The sequence below is a fragment of the Macaca mulatta genome, chromosome 15 (genome assembly GCF_049350105.2).
Source record: "Macaca mulatta isolate MMU2019108-1 chromosome 15, T2T-MMU8v2.0, whole genome shotgun sequence".
NCBI classification, from domain to species: Eukaryota; Metazoa; Chordata; class Mammalia; order Primates; family Cercopithecidae; genus Macaca; species Macaca mulatta.
Window position 1 is genome coordinate 42,226,504 of NC_133420.1, and position 24,983 is coordinate 42,251,486.

Sequence of the window (24,983 nt, forward strand, 5' to 3'; positions counted from 1 at the left end):
GCCAGGATTTGAACACATGTTATTTAATTCTAGACTCAGCATTATTTGTTTCTTGAAAGTTGAAGGGGATCCTTATCATAGGAGATACTCAAGCAGAGATTGGAAGACCACATGCTGAGAATTTTATTACGATGAAAACATCTGTTGAAAAATAAGATAAAATAACCTCAAGTTCTGCTCTAATGCCGAGATTATCTATTATTGTAATTGTGGAGGGAAGGAAGGAGGGAAGGAGGGAAGGAAGAAAGGAAGGAAGGAGGGAAGAAAGGAAGGAAGGAAGGAAAGAAGGAAGGAAGGAAGGAAAGAAAGAAAGAAAGAAAGAAAGAAAGAAAGAAAGAAAGAAAGACAAGTAAAAAAAGAAACCCTTAACAGAATTTGCTACAACTGCTTATACTGTGATTATGAACCAATGTCCCCAGTCATCACCTAAGGAAGGATGCACTAATCTTTGGCATGTAAGAGCAGTGTTTATTCAGACTTGTAAAACCTTTGACACCTAATTTCTATCTCTGTGTCTCTTAGCTTTGTTTATTTATAAAGCCAAATTTCTTTATCTACCATACATTTTTTCTTTATGTTATTTTGTTTGTTCCTGCTTACCATCTAACATAGTTATTTATACTTTTCTCTCATTCCTTTTCTACACTCTGACTCTTGAAGCAAAAGAATGGTCATGTGGTTTGGCTCTGTGTCCCCATGCAAATCTCACCTCGAACTGTAATCACCATAATCCCCACGTGTCAAGAGTGGGACCTGGTGGGAGATGATTGGATTATGGGGGAAGTTCCCCCATGCTGTTCTTGAAATAGTGAGTGTATTTTCATGAGATTTGATGGTATTATAAGGGTCTTGTCCCCCATTTGCTTGTTCATTATCTCATGCAGGCCACCATATAAAATGTGCCTTTGCTTCTCTCTCACCTTCCACCATGATTGTAAGTTTCCTGAGGCCTCTCTAGCCATGTGGAACTGTGAGGCAATTAAAACTCTTTTCTTTATAAATTACCCAGTCTTGGGTATGTCTTTATAGCAGTTTGATAACAGACTAATATAGTTGGTGTCTGATTCTTTATCTCAACTTCCTAGCACAATGCTTGACATGGAGAAAGGACTTAATCATTATTTAATAAATGCACAGAGCCAGCAGGTATTAAAAAGGTAAAAAATTTTGTGCACCAGGAGAGTGCCCAAGGCAAAAGAAGCAGTGTATATAAAGGATTGGATACCTTTGAGTGCGAGAGCAGGTCTGGTATGAAGAATTAAAAGAAGTTTATAGTATGTTTGTAGCAGAGGGTGCTTATGGAAGGCAATGAGCCCAAAGATAGATGGGCCTGAATCTAATAAAAAGAATTCCTTGAAATTCACTTGAGAGCAATGAGGAGCTTCGAAGTGAAGAGTTTTAAGCTGTAAAATAACAGAGTAAAATAAATGATAATGAAATATCATGCTGGTTACTATGTAGAGCAGAAGAGACAGAATTGTAAATACAGAGAGGAGTTAAAGGTCATTGAAATTGAGATGAGAGGTTCAAAAGGCCTAACTTAGGCAGAGTCGAGTGGGGGTGTCATATATGAGAAAGATTGAAGAGGTAGTCTTACGAGGATTCTGGGAATGACAGGGCATGAGGGCTAAGGGACAAAGGTATGTTGAGAATAACTTCCTGGTTTCTGATTAAGTGGTTCATGGATGATTAGACAATTCATTGGGATAGGGACTAGAAGGGAGATAAAATGAGCTCAGTTTCATGCCAATGTAAAGATTCTGGTGGGAATCTAAGAGCTCTCTAATAAGCAGTGGAATATGTAGTTATGGAGCTCATGAAAAAGAAGAGGGCAAGAAATTTAAATGTGGAAAAGATTCAAAGGCTCATTGACCTTAATTTGGTTTGAGATATTAAAAACTTTTTTTTGTGATATAACTGAATACATGAATGTTATAATAGGTTATCTCTGGACCTCTTGGGACATTGAATGTTATGTTGGAGTTACCAACTACTTTTGCTGTTCCAAAAAGCCCTGTGGAATAAGGCATTCATTCTTAGCATGTCATAAAGACTAAGTAAAATGTAATATTTGTGTATCTAGAATAGAGTCACATTAAGTAATTGTAGTGATGTGGGCTATCTGCATGAGAAAAACAATGTTTTATTTGTTAGATGCAGTAGGTTTAAGAGATAAAATTGTTCAAAGCAGAATGTTGGGGAGGAGAAATAACAGTTAAACTCATAATTGGACTCCATAAATGAATGATTCTGTTAATAAAACTTTACATATTTATTTAAATTGTGGTTAAAGTAAGGTTAAAAATATCAAGGATCAACTTCCTGAAAAATTTGACCAAAACAGGAAAAAAGTTGGAGAATGGAAATTTATAGGCCAAGACTGCCTGACTTTATTTTTCAGAGAGATCCACTGTACCTTCCACACCACCTCAATTGCTCTTAGAAAATCTGGAAATAAAATAATTATAAAATCTGATTGAAAGATAGAAACATATTCTAAAATGTGGAATACAAAAAAGCCATAAGAAAAACTCACAAATTCAATATGGCATACAAGGAGTAAGTACAAAAAGCAAATAGTTTTAAGATGTTCCTCAGTGAAGGGAGGTAAGAGGAACTGGGGAATGTGTGTCATACAGAACACCTACATCTAACAAGATAAAGATAACTGGAGAAAGACTAAGAGGAATTTGCATTGCACAAAACAGCTGAAGAGTCCCAAGATTTTGTAACCAGTGCCGACAAAAACTTCAGAATCATTTAGGAAACCCATGGTTGTGTTGCCCTTTTCCCCTCCTCCAGCATCAACAGAAAGCCACAGTTAGAAAATGTTGGCTTCCAAAACTGTGATCTATGCATGTTTCAAAAGCAAAGGATATTTGGTGAGCAATGGGTATCGGAAGTTACTTTGACAAGTAGTGTTGATTTGGGCCCCACAGGAGTGAGATTGGAAATGGTAGTTTTTCTTGGCAAACTTGAGTTTTAAACCCTTTGTATCTTGAATGCTGGGAGAGGCAGAGAGATTTCCCAATAAGATAAGGTAATGTAAAAGAAACCATATATCTTGGCAGGCCCTATGTATTTCATATTCTCCTTGAGGCTAACAAGTTTTAGAGTTCTTGCATGCGTGCATGCACACGTACACACAGGCACACACATGCACGCGCGCACACACACACACACACCGTGTGCTGGGGCTATTTATTTATCATTCTGAACTGTGTTGGTCCCTTCTCTCTGTCCTTCTTCTCATGTCAAGTCCATAAAAGCACACTTAAGTATGTGATTCTTTGACATTTGATTTGTGTGGTCAATGGAAAACCACTGTTTTAAATTCCCTGGAAACATGGGTCATGGATACTATATTTAAAGAAATTTTAGTCATCAGGTGGCTGGATTTTTCCACCAGTATTTTCACCTTGCGTTGACTAACTCACATACACACTCCTTATCCTCCCAACTTTTGTAAGCAAATGCATCACCATCCACATCACTCTGATACACACACACTGTTCATAATGACATCAGAGGCCCATGATATTTCTTTTTTGAGAGAATTTTCCATTTGGGTTGGAAAAAAAGGAAAAGTAAAGAAAGTAGGACCAAATCTAGTCATGCAGTGTCTTAACATGGAGAATGTAGGTTGAGAGGAGGTTTTAAAATTATCACTGGGGTGTTAGTGAGGGATGGAGTGGAGGCCCGGTGGCAAGGCTGAATTCTATGAAGACTTTGGATGCAATGCCTAGGATGTGACTATCCCTGATGTTGGTTGTTGGATTTCCTCTGGGAACTCCTTCAGTAGCTGGAAATATGTGGTTTTATTTTCATTTCAAAGCATTAGCAGAATATACATTGTGCCTAAGGGAAGGAACAAACTACGTGAGGGGGGACTAAGATGTTTTTCCTGCCCTTGCCAGAGGTCAGCTAACCCAAGACTTCAGCTGCATGTGCTCCTTACACAATCCCAAGGAAAAAGACATTTATGAACCAAACTCCAGGTCTCTCCCTTGTCACCATCAAATAAATTGAGCACTCAGCTCTCCAATTCAGGAGCTTTTAAGGTTCTGTCTGTGGCTCAGCTACTGAATCATCATCACCCTGGGCCCTCATTAGTTCACCTTCCTGTGATCAAATCTATAACCCTTGGTAAAACTGTATGGGACTTAGTTTCTATGTTTCAGCTAATGGCAATAAAGCACAGTGTTTTTTAAAGTGCTGTTGTCTACTCATGCATATATATATACACACACACACATGCACACACACTTATCTCCTTAAGTGTGTGTGCATGTGTGTGTGTATATATATACGCACACACACACATATATATAATAAAGCATGAAATTATTTTAGGATTTATGTTTTCTCTTTCTTCAGAAACACTGTAGTAAAAAAAAAAAAAAAAACCATAACATTTTGCTTAGGTTAAAAAGGCACATGTGCCTAATACAATAAACACATCCTCAGAAACACAATGAAGTGAACCTTCTTTTACTTAAACTTCAACTATGGGAGAATAGGTAAAGAAAGTAGTTATTTCTGGCAAGATGTTACACAAATACAAACTTCATGCCAGGATTAAGAGTGGTTTAATGGAAAGAGCTATTTTCATTAGTTTCCTTTGCTGTCATTTGCTAACCATGTGACATGGAACAGATTACTTTCAACCTCTAGAACACAAGTGGTTCATCCATAAAATGGATGACTTACGATTTTTTGATTATTTTAAGATGTAAACAATATATCATGTTTCTTTTTATTAACAGCTTTAGTGAGGTATGTTTGACATGCAAAAAGCTGTAGATATTTGATGTATACAATTTGATATGTTAAGTAGATAAGTATATATCCCAGAAATCATCATCACTATCAATGCCATAAATTTATCCATCACCTCCAAAAATCACCTCCCACTTGCTTTTTTTTTTTTGTGGTCAAAGCACTTAACATGAGATCTATCCACTTAGCAAAATTTTAAGGATTCAATATAGTATTGTTAATCATAAGCCCTATGTTGTACAACAGATCTGCAGCATATATTTATTTTGCATAACTGGACCTTTGTACTTTTTAACCAGTACCTCTCCATTTCAACATCTCCTCAGCCTCTTGCAACCATGTCACATGGTTAGCAAGTGATGAGTCTGACTACTTTAGGATCCCACACGTTAGTCAGATTATGCAGTATTTCGCTTTCTGTGTCTGGCTAATTTCATTTAGTATAATGTCCTCCAAGTCCTGCCATGCTTTCACAAGTGGTGGGATTTTCTTCTTTTTTAAGGCTGAATGGTATTCCATTATATGTATACACCATATTTTATTTATCACTTGCCATCAACGAGTATTTAGGTTGTTTTCATATCTTGGGTTCTCTGAATAATGCTGCAATAAACCTGAGTGCAGATAGCGCTTTAAGATCTAGATTTCAATTCCTTAAGGCATATACCCAGAAGTGGGATTGCTGAAACGAATGGTAATTCTGTTTTTATTTTTCTGAAGAATTATCACATTTTTTCCATAGTGCTGCACCAGTTTACATTCCCACCAACAGTGTACAAGGGTTCCCTTTTCTCCACATCCTTGCCAACACTTGTATCATGTGTCTTTTTGATAATAGTAATTCTAGCAGGTTGTACTTTGTTCTTTTGATAATGATGAGCCCAATGGGTGTGAGGTGATATATTATTGTGGTTTTAATTTGCATTTTCCTGATGATTAGTGATGTTAGATACCTTTTCATTTATCTGTGGGCTATTTGTATGTATTCTTTTGAGAAATGTCTGTTCCGGTCCTTTTTAGATTTTAAAAATTGGATCATTTGGATTTTTACTATTGAGGTGTAGGAGTTCCATATATATTTTATATAATAACCCATTACCAGATATATGTTCTGTAAATACTTTCTCTTGTTCCACAGATTGAGTTTTCATTTTGTTGGTTGCTCCTTTCACTATGCAGAAGCTTTTCAGTTTAATGTCATTCTACTTGTCTATTTTTGCTTTTGTTGCTTGTGCTTTTGTCATCATATCCAAGAAATCATTGCCTGGTTTAATGTGTAAAAGGTTTGTTTTTCTCTTTGTTTTTTCATGAGTATTATTGTTTCATGTTTTAAGCTTAAGGTAAGAGAAGGGTCCAATTTCATTCTTTTGAATGTGTATATCCAGTTTTCCCCAATGCTCTTTATAAAAGAAACTCCTTTTTCTTCATTATGCTCTTGTCACTCTTGTCAAAGATCAGTTGAACTTTCAATGTACCAGTTTTTGACCTCCTGGGTTAAATTTATTTCTAAGTATCATATTTTTGACTCTATTGTACGTGGAATTGTGTTTAAATTTAAATTTCCTTTTTAGATAAGCTATTGTTATTATCTAGAAACAAAACTGACTTTTGTATGTTGACTTTTGTATCCTGCAACTTTACTAAATTTGCTTATTGAGTTCTAATAGCTTTTGGGGAAATCTTAAGGGTTTCTTACATATAGGATTATGTCATCTGCAAACAGAGGCAGAAGCAGAATTGAGGTGATATCATTGTGTTAATATTAGAAATAAAACTATGATGCTATTTGGAGAAAGCTCAAAATTGATATAACAATGACTATAAAGACTCAAAAGTGAGACACTGACTGTTGGGTTGAACAGGCTAACACACCATTGAAGTGGAGAGAGAAAATGAAGATTGTAGTTGGATACAAGGTCAAAGAGACAGTATGGGGCAGGAAACTATGCAGAGCCCTGCAGGCCATGGTGTGGACACGGGTTTGCATTCCGAGTAAGAGGGATCACCATTGGAATGTTCTGAGTAAGAAGTGCCACAATTTGACTCATTTTTAAAAGACTGCTTTACATTCCCACAGTAATTACAGCATTATTCACAATAGACAATATATGGAATCAAACTAAGTGTTCATCAGTGAATGAATGGATAAAGAAAATGTGTATATGCAAAATAAAATATTATTTATCCTGAAAAAAGGAAATCCTGTCATTTGTTACAACATAGATAAACCTGGAGGACAATGCTAAGGAAAATAAGGCAGACACATAAAGACAAATATGGAGTGATCTCACACGTGGAAAGTAAAAGGGTTGAACTTGTAGAAACTGTGTAGAATGCTTGTTACAGAGGATGGAGGTGGGGGATTGGGGCTATGTTAGTTAAAGGATACAAAATTTCAGTTAGAAAGGAGAAATAGGTTCAAGTGGTTTATTGTACAACATGCTGACTATGGTTAATAAATATATTTTTGAAAATTGCTAAGAGAATAGATTTCAAGTGTTCTCACCACACAAAAAGTAAGTATGTGAGGTAATGCATATGTTAATTGCCTCAATTCAGCCATTCTACAGTGTATACATATATCAAAAAATGTTTTATACAATAAATATGTACAATTTTCATTTGTCAATTAAAAAGTCTATAAAAAAGGACTATGCTAGCTGCTTTGTTGAGAAGATATTAAAAGGAGCAAGCAAGGAGTCAGGTTAAACAGATCATTAATAGTTCAGGTGAGAGAATATGGCAGCTTGGACCAAGGAGAGAGGCATGGAAGTGGTGAGAATTGATATTATTCTAGATATATTGTAAGGGTTCAATAATGAGGATTGATGTGTTGGAGAGAGAGAGAGAAAGAGAATGATCACAAGACTGCTAGTTTTTTGGCCTCAGAAAATAAAAGGATGGCATTTTCATTGGCTATAATGTGGAAAATTACAGATAGGGCAGTTTTAGTGCAAGGGTAGTGGGACAATATTATGAATTAAGTTCTCAAAAGTTAATTTTAAATGCAAAATGAAACATCTCTATGCAGTTGTTGGGTTGGTAATTGTTATAAAAGTCTGGCGTTCAGGTGCAATATTTCCAGGCAGTAGGTAAAATCTAGGAGTTGTCATAAAGATGCCATTTTTATTTTATTTTATATTTTATTTTTGAGACTGAGTCTTATTCTGTCATGCAGGCTGGAGTGCAGCGGCGTGATCTTGGCTCACTACAACCTCCGCCTCCCAGATTCAAGCGATTCTCCTGCCTCAGCCTCCCAAGTAGCTGGGATTACAGGTATGCACCACCACGCCCAGCTAATTTTTGTAATTTTAGTAGAGACAGGGTTTCACCATGTTGGCTAGGCTGGTCTCAAACTCCTGACCTCAAGTGATCTGCCCGTGCTGGCCTCCCAAAGTGCTGGGATTACAAGCGTGAGCCACCACACCTGGCCAAGGTGGTATTTTAAAGACCAGAAATGGGATGAACTTAACTAGGGAGTATAGATAAGGATAAACTATCCCAGAATTGAATCTTAGACATTCAATGTTTAAAAACGGCAAAGATTAGGAAAAATCTTCAAAGGAGACTATGGAGTGTCTGGAGAAGAAGAAAGAAAACTAGGTGGATGGACTGTCCTGGCAAATAATGAAGAGAGTTCTTCAAAGAGGAGAGTGATACACACTATTAAATGCTCCTGATGAGTAAAGTGAGTACTGAGAATTGACTGCTGAAGTTAGCAACATGGCAATTACTGATTACTTTGATTAGAGTGGTTAGTGTGGGTGAAAGTTTCACTAAAAAGAGTTTAAAAGAGGAGAGGAGGGGAGAAATTGGTAACCAAAGTTTTTTCCATAAAGTCAAAGAAAAATAATATGCAGGTGATACAAGAAAAAATGATCTCATTTTTTTTTTTTGTTAATAGGAGAAATAACAATTTTGCATGCTCAGTGGAGGGATCCCGAAGAGAGAGAAAATTAATCATTCATGAGAAAAGAGGGGAGAATTGCCTGAGTAATGTCTTTGACTAGATGAGAGAGAGGATAGTGTCTACTGATGAGGTGGAAATCTTGGTCTTGGATAGCTAATAGGTTAGAATGTAGATATTCTTATATATTCAGGGAGGTACGTGAGAGGTTGTGGAAATTATCTTCAGATTGATTCCATTTTCTTAATGAAACAGGAAGAAAAAAAGGGCTCTGCTGCGAATGAGGATGGAGAAAAGGGTGTTGGGGATTTCAGAAGCAAGGGCCAACTCAGATATGGAGGTTTTTAAAAATGATTCCAATCCTGTCATTCAAGGCGCCCTTCAATGGTTCTGACAGTTAGTTGCATAGATATCTTCCAAGTGTTTGGAGAAGGTAATTGTGTACCCCATGAAGTATCTGTTCTCCTTGGTTACAAACTTCTCAGGCAACTGTTCCATGCAACATGACTTTCAGAATTTTATGATATTACTTAGTCTTTTTTGAGGACTCTAGATTTTCAATATCTTTCTAAAATGAGATGTTCAAAAATAAAGTCAATGCTCTGAATGTGTTTTGACTCCATAAATTATTAGACAACCTACTAGTCTAACCAGGTTGCACTGTCTTTGGAAATGCAACTTTGACTTAGGCTTCTTATTCCACAAATCCTTACCCAAATCCACAAAACCATTCCAATCTTGTGCAATTGATTTGCTTGAGATTATATTCAGGATCTCACACTAACTTCTTTAAAATCCTTCTTTGTTGGTTTCAGATTAGCATTCTAGACTGTAAAGGGCACTCTGAATGTCATTTCAGTACTAGAAAAGAAAATAACAGGTGGTGTTTATTGAATAAGTGCCAAACACTGGGGTAAGCTCTTTAAAGGCATTTGCTAATTGAATTTTCTACACAATCCATGAGAAAGATGTGGTGCCCATTTTATAGGTGAAGAGACTGAGGTACTGAGTGATCAAATTGCTTGTCGAGAGTCACAAAGTTAACAATGTGACAATCTGGGATTCAAACTCAGAAATTTAATGTCAATGTCTAAGCTCTATTTTATGCTCAAGAGAAACAATCTGTTTGGAGGAAGAGCTGAAAGCATAATTGATGTCTCTATTCTGAGAACTCCTGAAAAATCAGTCCCTTTTCTACATCTCCAAGCTCCTCATCCTCCCATGAGATAGTAAGACCTTTAATTTTTATATGTCACCTCTTATGTCTAATTCCTAAATGTTCCTATTCTACTATTTATTTCATTTAGCACTTCCAGGGGTTGTGCTATCTTCAGATTTTGCAAAGCATTTAAACTAAGTGGACAGGCATTGGAGAGATTTGGGACACCTGCTGAAAGTTTAAAAGCTGTCCCATACAAGTCAATTTTAGCCACAATAAGCAAATTTTATTATCCTTTTCTTTTTACATTTTGATGAAGTTCTTATTTTTCCATGCTGATCTTCCATATTGAATTATAATGGAAATCTCCCTCCCATCTTTTCCTTGTTATACATGTGCATTTTAAATACAATTTCTAGAATAAACATGTTTCAAAGCAATCTCTGGTTCCAAAGACTATGACACCCTTAGTAGGTTCTTCCAACTTTAAGCCTCACATGGATTTCCCAACTGTCCAGTGATTTAACTTGTCAGATTGCTGGAATCAAGTCACTCATACATGTTACCCCTTAATCTCCAACTGAAAGCCATAGCCTTCCCTTTTGCAAAGAATGGCACTTCTATTGCTTTAGAAATCCAAACTGTCTGCTCACTGTTTGTGCACAGCTGCAGCAGCTAAAAGCATCTGGCATGCAACATATGGAATTTAATTTCCTGATATTTACATAGATTGAAACTGGTTTTGCTCTAGACTTCAGAAAATCTTTGCACCAGATCTTAAGACAAAAGTTTTCAGATAATTTTATGCCCACCTCCCATACTCCCCTGCTGCAATTCCTTCAGTGACCAAGAGGACAATCAGAACATGAAGTCTGCTAGTGCTTCATCATATTGAAAGATTAAAAGAGTCCTCCACTTATTGGCTTTGCTGTGTTGATGGCTTACATTGGTTCTGTTTTCAACTGGAAAACTCTGGGTTTTAAAGTATGTGTTTCCTTGGGATTTTTTTTTTTTAATATAAATCTTTCCATTGTAATGGGTGTAAATTTACAGAAAAATTGTGAAGATAGTGGAGTTACAATATACCTCACATCCAGTTTCCCTTATTATTGATTGACTTCTTACATTGACATGATAAATTTATCATGATTAATGAACCAATATTGATACACTATTATTAACTAAAGTCTATACTTTATTCAGACTTTCTTAGTTTTTACCTAATGTCCCTTTTCTGTCTCAGGATCCCATCCAGGTTAATGCATTACATTTAGTCCTCATGTTTCCTTAGGCTTGTCTTCACTGTGCCAGTTTTCTAGACTTTCCTTGGTTTTGATGACCTTGACAGCTTTGTGGAATGCTGCTGAGGTATTCTATAGAATGTCCTTCAGTCTTTTTTTTTTCCTCTCCTGATTAGAGTGGACATATGCATTTTGAGGAGGAAAATCACAGAGATATTTTCATCAAGTCATACTGAGAGTACTGTCTTAGTCTGTTTGTGCTGCTATAACAGAATACCACAGACTGGGAAATTTATAAAGAACATAAATTTATTTCTCACAGTTCTGGAGGCAAGCAAGTTCAGGATCAAGGATCCAGCATCTGGTGCATCTGGTGAGGGCCTTCTAGCCATGTCCTCACCTCAAATGACACAAGGCAGAAGGGCAAAATAGGATGAACTCTGTGACCTCGCATGGTAGAATAGCAAAAGAGGGAGAACTCACTTCCATAAGCCTTTTTCATCAGTGTTAATTCACTTATCAGGGTGGAGACTTCATGACCTAAACATCTTCCAAAATTCTATACTTCCCAGCACTGTTGCATTGGGAATTAAATTTTAAACACATACATTTTAGAGGAGGGGACATATTAAAGCCATAGCATATATTATATATACTATCAATCTGGTTTGTGACTATGGATGTTAACCTTGAACACCTGGCTGAGGTACCATTTGTCAAGTTCTTCATGAGAAAAGTTACTCTTTATTTTCCCCCTTCCATATCATACTCTTTGGAAGAAGCCACTATAAGAAGAAGAAACGTAGTTTCCACATTGGGAAGTGGAAATTATTCTCCACCTCCTTAAGGGCAGAGTAACTGCATAAATTATTTGAAATTTGTCTTGGCATTTGTATTTTCTCCCCAATTTACTTATTCAATCATTTATCTGCATCAGTACAGAGTCATGGATGTTTATCTTATGTTTAAGGTTACATTCCAATACTGTTTTATCTATTTGGTTGCTCAAATTGTTACAGTTTTGGCCATTGCAAACTCTTTCAATTAGCTTCTGTGTCCTTTTGATATGTCCCATCACTGTGAGATTTGTCTGTTTTTTTTTTGTTTGTTTGAGTTCTTTCCTTTTTGGCACTACAGAATGTTCCAGTCTCATCTTTTATATTTCCTTCCACAGTCCTAGAATCAGCCAATTCTTTTCTTGAAATTTTGTTATGACTCAGGTAGTCCTAATGAGGAAATTCTCACTGGTTGTATAGTTCTCATGGGTAGTAGAACCCGGACCCAGTAGCTAGTTAGAAGCAGTTAGTGAGAGATAATGCACATCATTATAATTCCAACTGCTTAATCTTGAAAATCTCATGCACTTGTGAAGCAAATATTTATAGAAAAGCACTGTGTTCTAAACAATAAGATAATTAGATGTTGAGGACATACTAGTTTATGAGAACTATGGCCTATTCTTAGAGAGTTCACAGTCTAATGAAATAAACAAAAAAACAAGCAACTATAATACATTGAGTAGATGCCAGGGTGGAGGAAAGTAATTCTAGGATTAGAGGGAAACATGAAAGACAGTCATGTAACTGAAGCAGAGAAAATATCCTGGAGGTGAACTGATGAATGTATTGAGGAATTTATAACCAAGGTAACTCCTTTGGGCCTTCTGATCTAATAAAAGTTTGTGATTTCTTCAAATATATGTTCTCATGGATCCTCTCTTGTAATTTTAGTGGTTACTTTCCTTCAGAAGCTGTAGTCAATTAGAAGAATCTATGTCTTTCCATCATCACATCATGAATAAAGAGACAGACCCCTGATTCTTTTCTCAGGAAGGAGTTACAACAATGATGAAAATTGTGCTTTCCTCCTAAGGCACTCTGGGACTAAGAGATACAGATGCTCTTAAACTTTCATGTGGCTTAGCATGCGAGTGGCTTTTACATTTCAGAATTAAGAACTATAAATTTATTTTTCTCATTTATGGATATCTAAAAGAAATAGCATTTAAATATATTTTTAAACAGATTATATTTTCTAAAGATAATTGCAACAATTTCTTCTATTTCATGTGTTTCTCTCACAATGAAACTTTGATATTTCTCTGATCAAGTAGTAGGTCTATGTTCTCTCCTCTTATATACGAGTGAATTGTCACTGTGATGGAAGTGATATTGCTAACTTCTGAAGCTAGGTCATAAGAGTCATGTTCCCTAGCTTCTACTGCAATCTCTCTTGAGACATTTACTCTTGGCATTCAGATACCATCCCATGAGGAAGCCTGAATGAGCCCATGTGGAGATACCACATGGAGAGTCCATATAGGGGTTGAGGCTGAGGAGCCCATTCAAGATCCTGGCTGACAACCAGCATCAAATGCAAACCACATAAGGGAAGGTGTCTCCAGATTTTTCCAGCCCCCAGCTGTCAAGTCATCCCTTGCTTAAAATTCTGCTCAACTAATGCCCCAGGCATCATAGAGCAGAGACACATCATCTTCTCTATGCCCTGTCTCACAGAATTCATCGCTATAATAGGACTTTTGTTTTATGCCATTGTTTTGTTGGAAAAAGGGGGATGGAGGAGGTTGTTATTATCCAATAGTAATAACTGAAATATAAGTAGCCATCTCTCCAAGCCAGTGGCCCCTGATGGGAGAGTCAGCCCTGAGCTGTAGAAAGCCTAGCACTCTCTATTATAAGCTATGTGATTTCAGGTTATTAACTTGTAGTTATTATTCAATGTCTGTTCCTTCTTCTTAGTGATTCAGATGTACAAGAACAGGAATGTATGTTTCCTATTCATTTCTGTATCCATAGGGTCTAACACTGTTTCTAAAACTTAGCAGGCAGACATAACATATTTGTTGGAAGGATAGATGTATGCTAGGAGGCATGGTTGAATGAATAGGGTTGTTAAAGTAGAAAAGGTATATGTTTTTAGCAGTGTCAAGTTAGAAATAAATAACATTCTAACATTGTTTTCTTACCTGAGAATTTCAGGCTATTTGGCAATCTATTACTGCATAATAATTTACTCTGAAGCATAGTGGCTTAAAACAGCAAACATTTTATTGATCATGATTCAGTGGGTCAAAGTTTTGGGTTTGGCTTGACTGACATTTTATTTTGTTTCAGTTGATATTGACTAGGCTTAGTCTAAACTGGTCTTACTCAAATGGGTAGCAGTTAGTGTTGGTTACTGTTTAGAGGCTCATCTGGAGCTATCAGCCAAGGATCCTTCATGTAGGTTATGGTTGTCCTTCATGTAGGTTACTACTATATGTGTGGTTACCCGGGGCTTACAACATGGTGGCTTTTCTCTTAGAGGAAGCATTTAAAAATATGAAAGTGGAAGCTGCATATATTTTAAAACTTAGCTTTGAAAGTTATACATCAATTCTGAGATGTTGTATTAGTCAAATCAAATTAGATGACCAGCTCAGCTTTAATTGAAGAGGAAAGAGCATTACCTATTGATGAGAGAATGACAAGGCCACATTGCAAGATAGCATTTGAGGTGGGAGATGTTGCTGTGACCAGAAATAATTTGATTGATTTATTAATTTTATGTTAATTTATTTGCTTGCAAACTGCCTATTTATACCAGTACTTTAATTCCCAGAGGTTTTTACTTTCTGGCCACGCACAGACCACTGTGCATTACAGCTAGTCTTTCGAGCATAGCATTAAACTTCAAGTCAGAGGATACGAGTTTGGATTTTGTATTTATCATGTAACTGCTATCTTTCTTGATTTATAGTTTAATGTCCCCAAACAATTGACTTAACTTATAAAACCATTGCAATTATCAATGTTTTATTAGGTATCTTAATTGTTTTAAAAATAAATGAGTCAATTATTACAAAAACTCTTTGAATTCTCTGATAAACTGTATAGTAATGGCAGATCCAGGTTGTTCTATGCCTCCTATATGTTTGGTACTGTGTCATATGCAGTGGGTATAATCAGCTTTAATCTTCACAACCTGAGGCTCCAGAATTAGTAGTTCCACTTTATCGAGGAAAAGTATTCAATTCAAAGTCACACACCCAGTAAATGATGATATTAGACATTCAAACTCAGAATGAGTTCCAAAGCTCATGTTCCAAAGTAATAAGCACAACCCCTTTCTTTTAGCAATTCATGATCTTAAGTAACATGCATAATATTCTACCATATAGACAAACTCCAAATGTATGAACTTGCAGGTGGGCATACCGATTTTGAGTCCCAACTCTGAATTTACCTGTTGTCTATGTCCGGGCCAGTTATGTAGCATCCCTGAACCTCAGAAATAAGAAAGCTTAAATGGGGGGGGGGGTCGCATATAATACACCTCACAGGGTTATTTTGTGAAATAAATGAAATAAAGCAACCATCAACATAGTGTCTGGAGTAAATTTCCAAGATACACTACTTATTTGATTGACCATATGAAACATTTATTTTTAAAAGTCAAAAACAATAGAAAACCAGAAAAAGTTAAAAAATCAGCAATTTCATGTGTTCCAAGCTAAATTATATGTGTGTAATAGAATTTTTCAAATATATGTGTTTTTTTTATTAGAAGTACTTAAAAATGATTAAACAGAGTGTGGTTATATCTTCATAATAATTCGATAAATAATCCAAAATAAAATTGAAATAATTTAATTTATAATATCATCATAAAAGATAATACACTTATGAACACATTTAACAAAAGAAATAGAAAGCTTATACTCTAGAAACTATAAAACAGTGTTGAAAAAATCAAAGAAGACTTAAATAAATGTGAAGACATCACGTGTTGATGAATAAAAAGACACTTTGTTAAGACCCCAATATTCACCAAATTTGATCTACAGATTAAACACACTGTTCTTATAAAAATGTCAGATAGGTTTTTTTTGTTTGTTTTTTAGAAAATGCCATTCTGATTCTAAAATTCATGTGGAAATATATATATATATATATAGCCAGAAAAGCCAAAAAAGGCTTTAAAAAGAAAGGCAAAGTTGGAGAATTCATACTTCTTGATTTCAGAACTTATTTCAGAGCTATAGTAATCAAGGATTCAAGACAGTGTGTTACTGGCATAAGCACAGATATATAGCCCAATGAAACAGAATTTAAAGTCTCAAAGAAAACCCCCTGTATTTATGGTCATATTAATTTTGACAGAGGTGTAAGGCAATTTGGTGGAGAAAAGAATAATATTTTCAACAATGATGCTAGGAAAACTGGATATCTACATGGGTAAGAAGGAAGTTAGACTCCCTTTCTCACACCACACACAAAAATTAACTCAGAATGAATTGTAGACCTAAATGATAGTTCTAAAGCTGTAAAACCCTTAGAATGAAATATAGGAGTACAACTTCATTGTCCCGGGTTAGGCAAAGTCATCATAGCTGTGACACCAGAGGCCCCCATGACAAGGGAAAAAATATAGATAAATTGGGCTCCATCAAAATAAAGTAAATCCAGTATTTCAAAGGACACTGTAAAGAAATTGAAAATACATGCCAAAGAATGAGATAGAGTATTTGCAAATCATATATCTAATAAGAGATTTGTGTCAATAAGCTCTTACAACTCAATAGTAAAATAATAAATAATCTAATTTTTAAAAAATGGGTCAAGGATCTCAATAGACATTCCGTCAAAGAAGATATACAGTGGCTACATAAAAGGATTTTCAACTTTAACATTACAAGCCATTGGGGAAATGCAAATCAGAACCATAATTAGTTACCATCACAGCCACCCATGACGTCACCTGAGATGGCTAAAATAAAAGAGACAGATAGTAACGAGTCTTAACATAGGTGTGTAAAATTGGAGCCTACATCCATTACTGGCAGGAATACAAAAATGTATCGCTGACTCTGGAATATAGTCTAGAAGCTCCTGAAGAAGTTAAAGTTTCTGTATCCCCCTACAATTTCCTTCCTGATTCTATATGGAAGAAAAATGAAAATAAAACAAGGTTATTCAAAGCAGCATTGTTCATAGTAGCCATGAAAGTAGAAACACCCATAACTAATAAATGAATAAATGAATAAATAAAATGTGGTATAGCCACACAGTGGAATATTAGGCAGTCATAAAAAAGAATAAAGTAATGATACATACCATAATGTGTATGAGACCTGAAAACATTATGCTAAATGATGAAGCCAGTTCCAAAAGACCATATACTGTATTACTTAATTTATATGAAATATCCAGAATAAGCCAATCTGCAGAGACAGTAAATTAGTGATTGTCTAGGGCAAGGGGGTTAGAAATAAACAGTGACTTTTAATAGATACAACATTTCTTTTTAGAGTGATGGAAATGTTCTAAAATTGATTGCGATGATGATTGAACAACTCTATGAATATGGCAAAGAGCATTTAACTTTACACCTTAAATGGTGAGTTGTATGGCATATAAATTACATGTATATACAACTGTTCAAAATAATACTAGCAGACATGTATATCATTGACGATGTGCCAGATACTCTTCTGAGTTCTCTATAGATATTAATTCATTTAATCTTCATTACAATCCCGTTAGGTTGCAATATTTTTATTTTCTCTTTAAAGATAAAGAGAAAGAATAAGAGAACAGATAATTTGTTCAAGGTTGTTTGAGTAAGAGTGGGGCTGAGATTCTGATCTTGATACAGGATCTTCATGCTTATTTACTATGGTATATCACCTCTTATCAATTACAAAACATGCATGTACCTCTATCTTTATGCCCTTTTCTCTTCTTAAATTCTGCTTTGGTTGTGCACTTCCTCCAACCAAATGATTTGTGGTGGGAGTTTTTGTCTGTGTTAGTGTCAATGCTATTCTGAACATTTGTCTTAACTGCCCATCTGCATTTCCCCGTGCTCCTCAAGTCCAAGTAACTGTAAAACTAAACGTCTCCTTTGAGGCAGGTTGGGCTTTGTTTTTCATTTCTACTCAGGGATCCACATGTCATTCTAAAATGGGAGGTGCAGGTGAGATAGTCATGAGGTTTAAAAGGAAAGGTGTTTGTGTCAGATGATCCAGAGTTAGAATCTTGTCTTCATCTCTGCTAGCAGCATGACCTTAGATTATTTACTTTATTTCTCTAAGCTTCAGTTCCCTTATCTTAAATTGGGGATGAAGATAATACTTATGGGATGACATGATGGCATTGCTGTGAAAATTAACCTGTGTAAAGCTATCAGAGAATGGCCCACGCTCAGAAAACAGGAGCCATCCACCTTATTCACTTACCCCACCAGTGTCCTAGTTTTCCAGCATGGTTAGCAGAGCATACTGAGGGATGAAAGTCCTTCTCAAGCTCAGAAAACTAATTTCTTCCACCCTGGAAAGTTTTCACCTCCCCAAATGACACAGTTAAACCAGATTGAAAACCTAGGACAAAATACTCTATAACTGAGAAGAGAGTGCATGATGGGACTTGGCTTGATCTCCCAGTTTCTCTAGAGAAATTAGAGCGGCTAAGATGTTTAAATCCCCAGCCAGAACCCATGATTTAATTTGGTTTTATAGTTCTAAGGATTGCCTTGTTGTGGTTTCCCTTTATCACATACAGAGCCAGATCTCTCCCTTACCCACCATGAAGAAGGGATCCAGGCACTGTAAACGTGTGCTGGCACGGCACTTAGTCACTGAGATTCTTATTATGTGGTCTCCTTAGGCAGTCACATCTGCATGGAGGCTCGGGCATAAGGACCAAAGACAGGACATGGGCTGAATAGGGGAAACTTTGTGCTGCCTTGGGAGGAGCCTGAGCTCCTGTTTGCATCCTGAGTTCATGGTTTTACTATGAGATTTCAGTCAAGTCTCCTGCCTGAGCCTCCATTTAGCCACATGTAGCTTGGAAATACTAATCCACACATCGCCATATTGATGTGAGGATGTGAGAGCTGATGCCTGACACTGAGCAAGTTTTCAATCAGTGTTATTAGATGTCCACTAGGAAACAGAAGGAGAAAAGTAGCATGCATAGAGTTCTGAGCCATCTTTCTTGATCTCATCGTCATCATTCTGGGAAAATGGGATTGAATGAGCAGAAGAAAGTCAGTTCATTTTCCTTTGTTTGAGAAGACGTCTAGTAACATTTCTTGATATGTCCTGTCCATTCTACTTTTGACACTAGAATCCTAGATGGAAGTAAGAGTAGAGATAATATAGCCCCACCTACTCATTTAACAGCCAGGGAAACTGAGACTGAGTAAGGGAAATTGACCTACTGAAGAACACACAACAAATGAGTTTCAGGGTGTGAATCTGATGTTTGTGTTCTTTTCACTGCATGAAATTGTTTCTGGTAAATCACCTGAGACAAATTCAAAGAGAGGGAAGATTGCAGTGATTGAAAAACCTACTATTTGATCTCACGATAGGGTGACTGTAGTCAATAACAACTTAATTATGTATTTTAAAATAACTTTAGGAATGTAATTGGATCGTTTGTAATGTAAAGGATAAATGCTTGAGGGGATGGATACCCCATTCTCCGTGATGGCTAATTTCACATTACATATGTATATTAAAACATCTCATGTACCCTGTAAATATATACAGCTACCATATACCCACAGAAGTTTTAAAAACTAATTTAAAAAATAAAGAAAAGAAATGTACAAGGAAGAAGAGCTCTTATTTGATCAGAGGAGGAGGAAGTATGAAAGTGGAGCAGAAGCAGCCAGCCAAAGGCCTCCGAGGCCTTGCTTAGAGTTTGGGCTTTAGCTTGAAGGCAGTGGGAAGTCATTTTTACTGGAATACGAATGACTTGAGGGCAGAATTCTAGTTCATGTCATCTTCGTGAACCACTTCCTGGCATGTAATATCTGGCACACAGTAGAATTTGAGGAGTGGTTGCTTGATAATGCTAGATTTCCAAATCGGAGAACCTGCATGGCTGGAGGAACTTGCAAAATCCCTTTGGAGTTGACGCAAGTTGGAAGAAATTCTGAAAACTTGCAACAAACATTCACTTTTCTAATCATTCTTTAACATGAAAAAATAAGCATAGGAAATAACTTCAGAGATAGCTCTTTCAAAAATGTTGTGACCCTGTTCATGCACTGAACTGGTAATTAGTAAACTTTCCCCGATAGCTAGTAGATAGTGCGTGACCCTGCAAAAGGCTGGTTCCAGGAAGTGAAGTAAGTAGGTGTTTTTTTGTATGTTTCAAAGAAAATATAGTTTACAAATAAAAAAATGCAATCTACAATAAATAAATAAATAATAAAACAAATTAATGAATAGAAGTTCAGAGCCTAAGAGATTCTCCATATGGCATCTGCCTCAGCTTCACCTTCTACCCTGAACATATATGTGCTTCACTGCTCTTGATCATTGCTACACAAGACATTTGGTGACACGCTGACCTCTAGTCATTCTCATTATATTTATAACTTTGTAACAAATTATTTAGAAAAAGAATTAGAATAATCAGAACTGGGGTTTGAAATGAATTAGTAGCCCTTGGAACTCTGAGGGAGTAATAGGAGTACCAAAGTATGGATGTATCATTTCACCAAATGGGTGATCTGTGATTGAAAAATTTAACTGAGCTGGACTAAGATCGCGTTAGCTAAAAATAGGGAAAGGCCTTGAGCTGCCTTATAAATGATGGGTTCATAATGGAAGTGGAAACTGCTCAACATTTACTGGACGTTTTCTAAGTATCAGGCACTGAGCTAGATGTCTTATTTATCATTTGTCTTGTCTATTTGATCATCATACCATCTTTACAACATGAGAGCTATCATCACCACAATTTTGGGTCAGCAACTTGAGCTTCAGAGAGACAAGAATCTGTGGAGACGGGAGTGTATCTGTTTTCCTCACCACTATGTCCACAGAACTAGTAGTATGCCTGGCACATAGTAGGTAAGTTAAATGATTCCCCCACAGCCATAAAACTGAAGAATTATGCAATGAGAAATTGAATGGTGGTCGACATGGATGTATGTGACTCTGTGTGTCTGTGTGTGTAGAAAGTCCTAGCTTGAATGACATCACTCCTTCATTCATAAACTTCCAATAAGTTTCCATTGCACAGGTCGTTATTCCAACAAGCCTTTGTTGATCTCTCCAACTTTGTCCCTGCCCTGTCTCCTTTTTCTTTTCCATATTCCAGTGTCACTAATTTTGTGTCTATCCTTCCAACATGCTGAACTAGGTTTTGTCTTGCTGTTGCTCTTTCCTATCTCTAAAACAATCTTCTACTCCCTTAGCATAGCTAGCTTTTCTTATTTTTCCTGTTACTGTGCAAATGACGTTTCTTCAGATAAGCTTACTCTAACAACCCAATCTGAACTTGTTATCCAGCCACTGGCTGTCACATCACTCCTTTTATTTTTATGCTCTATTTATTCCTCTCTGAAATGAATTTTACTTGTATATGCTTTCTGTTCTTTGTCAGATCTCTATTAGGATGTTAGTTTTATAAGAGGGGAACTGTTGCCTCTTTTTTATTCATTTTTGTATTACCAGCACCTAGAATATTATTGGCATTTTAGTAGATGTTCAAAAGTATCTATAGAATAAACAAATCAGAGAATAAATGAACAAATGGGTGACTGTTGCCCGCTGAATGAAGTCCCCAAATACCAAGCCCCAATTCCTCTTGTTTTCTGCATAATGTCCTAATATAGGCTTTCATCACTCTTTCTCCTCCTAATCTTATCCTTTTCTGTAATGGACAGCAATTTGCTCACCACATTCTACCTCTACTTCCCTTCTCTCAATTACCAGGATCCTGCTATTAAAGTACTTCACTTATGTCCCAGCAATACTTAACCACTTAAAGTTTCCTAAATGCACCATTCCTTTCTCTCCTAGCCTTTATTCTTGTTGTTCCCTCCTCCTGGACCACCCTGTCCTCCGTTGTCACCCCATGCTTTCCACTGCATAAATCCCACAGAACCCACCATACTCAGCACAAATATTCCCTTCTATGGCAAACCGCCTCTGATCTTCCCAAATGGTGATCCCTCCCAGTGCCCCTTTAGTGCCTATTCCATATTGTATTGTAGCATTTATCCCACAGTTTAATTATGCTTTCCTGATACTTTCCTCCTGGAAACTGTTAACCCAGGGGAAAAAGAAAGTAAAATTTTACCACTCTCTGAATCCCAGCTAGAGTACAAAGTTAAGCATGAAATGGCTACTCAGTGAACAGGTGTGAATGAAGGAGACAGTGAATAAAAGTAAAAAAAATTAGTTAATTTTTACAGAAACAAATCTGTGAATATTTGACCCAGGTTTTACAGTTTAGTTGACACTGAGAGTGACCAGTTTTCCTTGTTTGCTCGGGACCAAGAATTTCTGAAATAAGAGACTTTCAGTGCTAAAACCAGGATATTCCTGGGCAAATGAGGATGAGGTTATTGCCCTATACACACCCAATTTTCTTGATATTGATAGTGATAACAGGAGAAATTGATTCAGTGAGGTTTTTAGGTTAGGTAAGATTTCAGGTGAAGGTTACTGGATGGGAGACCAGAACTGCATAGTAGACTAAGATTAGAAGCAGGGGAAGGATCACAGTGGCACTTCCTCCTGGAAGGTAAACTTTTAGGGTGGTGTGGTGGCATACAGAAGGAGCAAACTAGGGGACAGGTGGGTCTGGGCCTCACTCTAATTGCCTCTTACTATCTTTATGGCATTGGGCAAGTAAAATGACCCCTGAGCTTCCTGTCTGTGAAGCATATTTTCCAATGCCAAATGAAGCACTATTACAGGTCCTAATTAAGTGCCTGACACATAGTAATTGCTCAACCAAGCACTATTCCCTTCAGCAGGCTGTGAACCTTATACAATGGGAAATTGAACAATGGATACAATGGATCATTGTCTCCAGACCCTAAAGTAGGGTTGTTTCAACATGTAGGGTTAAGTAGTTATTACATTTTCCAACCTGAATTAGCAAGAAGTTTGGTCTCATGAACCATTGGTTTTGTATATAATTAATACTACATTCTGTGTAATGTGTGTCTTAACTCTAGTTATGTGACTTTTTAACAGTTCCCTTGTCACAGCAGTATGCCTGATGTGGTAAGGTTACAGAGAGAGATCCATAATTGCTCAACAATCACAAAAAATACCAATATTCATATAAAACATGTTGTATCCTTTTGACCGAGCAATTCTATTTCTAGGAATTTGTCCAAAAGAAATAACGCACAGTGATGTTCATCTCAGTATTGTTTATTACAGTGAAAAATCACAAACAACCAAAATGCTTAACAATAGAAATTTGGCTAAGTTAGTTACATTTTAGACATTCACTGGATACCACACAGACATAAAAAAAATTGTATTCCCTAAAAGTATTTAATGACTTGGAAAGAAGTTCAAGGCATATTGTTAAATGAAGAAAGCAGATAACAAAACGGTATGTTCAATATGATTCTAATTTTGTAAAATAAAAATCATGAAAGAAATAACATTAAATAATACCAGCAGTAGTGTCATTAATGTTTGAGAACATAGGCTGTGGAGTCAGAAACCTTGGATTCAAATTCCAGCCCTACTTTTTTGCTATGTGATTTTGGAAATTACCTTACTTTTCTTTGTCTCAGTTTCCTCATTGGCAAAGGGGGGAAAACATTTGTTTCCATATTATAGGATTTTTTGTAAAAATTAAAAAACTTATATCTATGAAGTGTTAGAAGATTACCTGGTACAAAGTAAATACTATAGAAGTGTTGGCTATTATTTTTAATTTTAAAAGTGAAGTTATTTGTAACAAACAGAAAATGAATCCTCTCTATGCAAATCCATCTGGCAATTAATTGCCTGAGCTAGAATTTGAACCTAAGCCTGTCTGACTCTATAATTTGATCACCTAACCATTAAGTAATTCAGAAAAAGAAATGTTAGCTATGTTTTTCATAGCTGTAAGATGATGCATAACTTCTATACTCTTCTTTGTGATTTTCTAAAAGTTTAAAAATGAATACATATTGCTTTTATAACTAGAAAAAAAACATTATTTCAGCACTAAATTTTAAGTTGTCTAAATGAAGTAAAACTTCTTATGCTCAATTCTACCTTTATTAATTAATTGGCCAGTTACTTTATTTCTGCACCATGACAGGGTGAAGAGGCAAGCTTCATGAGAGATGCTTCAAATACTACAAGGTGCCAAATTCATAGTCACAGAAAACGGGTCGCAGGTACCCAAAGTGCTTGATCCAGAGTGTACCTGTGACCCGTTTTCTGTGACTATGAATTTGATGATCAGCATGTGTTCCAGAATCAGACAGAATTGAGTTCAAATCCCAAAGCTATAAGCCCTTGGACAAATTACCTAGCTACTCTGAGTCTTAGTTTCCTTCTTTATGAAATAGGATAATAACAGTTCTTCATGATGTCTTAAGTAGTTGGAGCTCTATGTGAAATGACCATCATTATTCCAGGTAAACAGTAGGTGCTCAACTATTGGTAATCATTAAGAGGATTATGGAATTTTGAATTAACACTTAGAGCTACTGAATCACCCTACACTGGCATGACATTGGGGAGTTCTAATTCCTACACTGTAACCTTAAATGGCAGCAATAAAATATTAAAGCCTCCAACTACTGGTTGGGTGGACCAACATTAGAAAGCCGTCTGTAACTCATTTCTATAGTGAAGGAAAACTTTGCCATTGTTTCTCACTGTGTATCCCCTCCTTTAAAGAATAACTAAAACACTAAATGCACCCGTTTTATGAGATGTTAAAAATACATCAAAGATTGAACTCTGCCTGCCTGTTGCTGATTTGGAAATGGGCTTGAATGCATTCCTTACATCCAGATTGAATTACTATTACTTTTACTCTGCAATACTGCCAGACTTTTAAAACTTTTTTTTTTTTAGTAGGACTTGCTCTGGGTCCAGAACATGGTAATAGGAATTAATTCT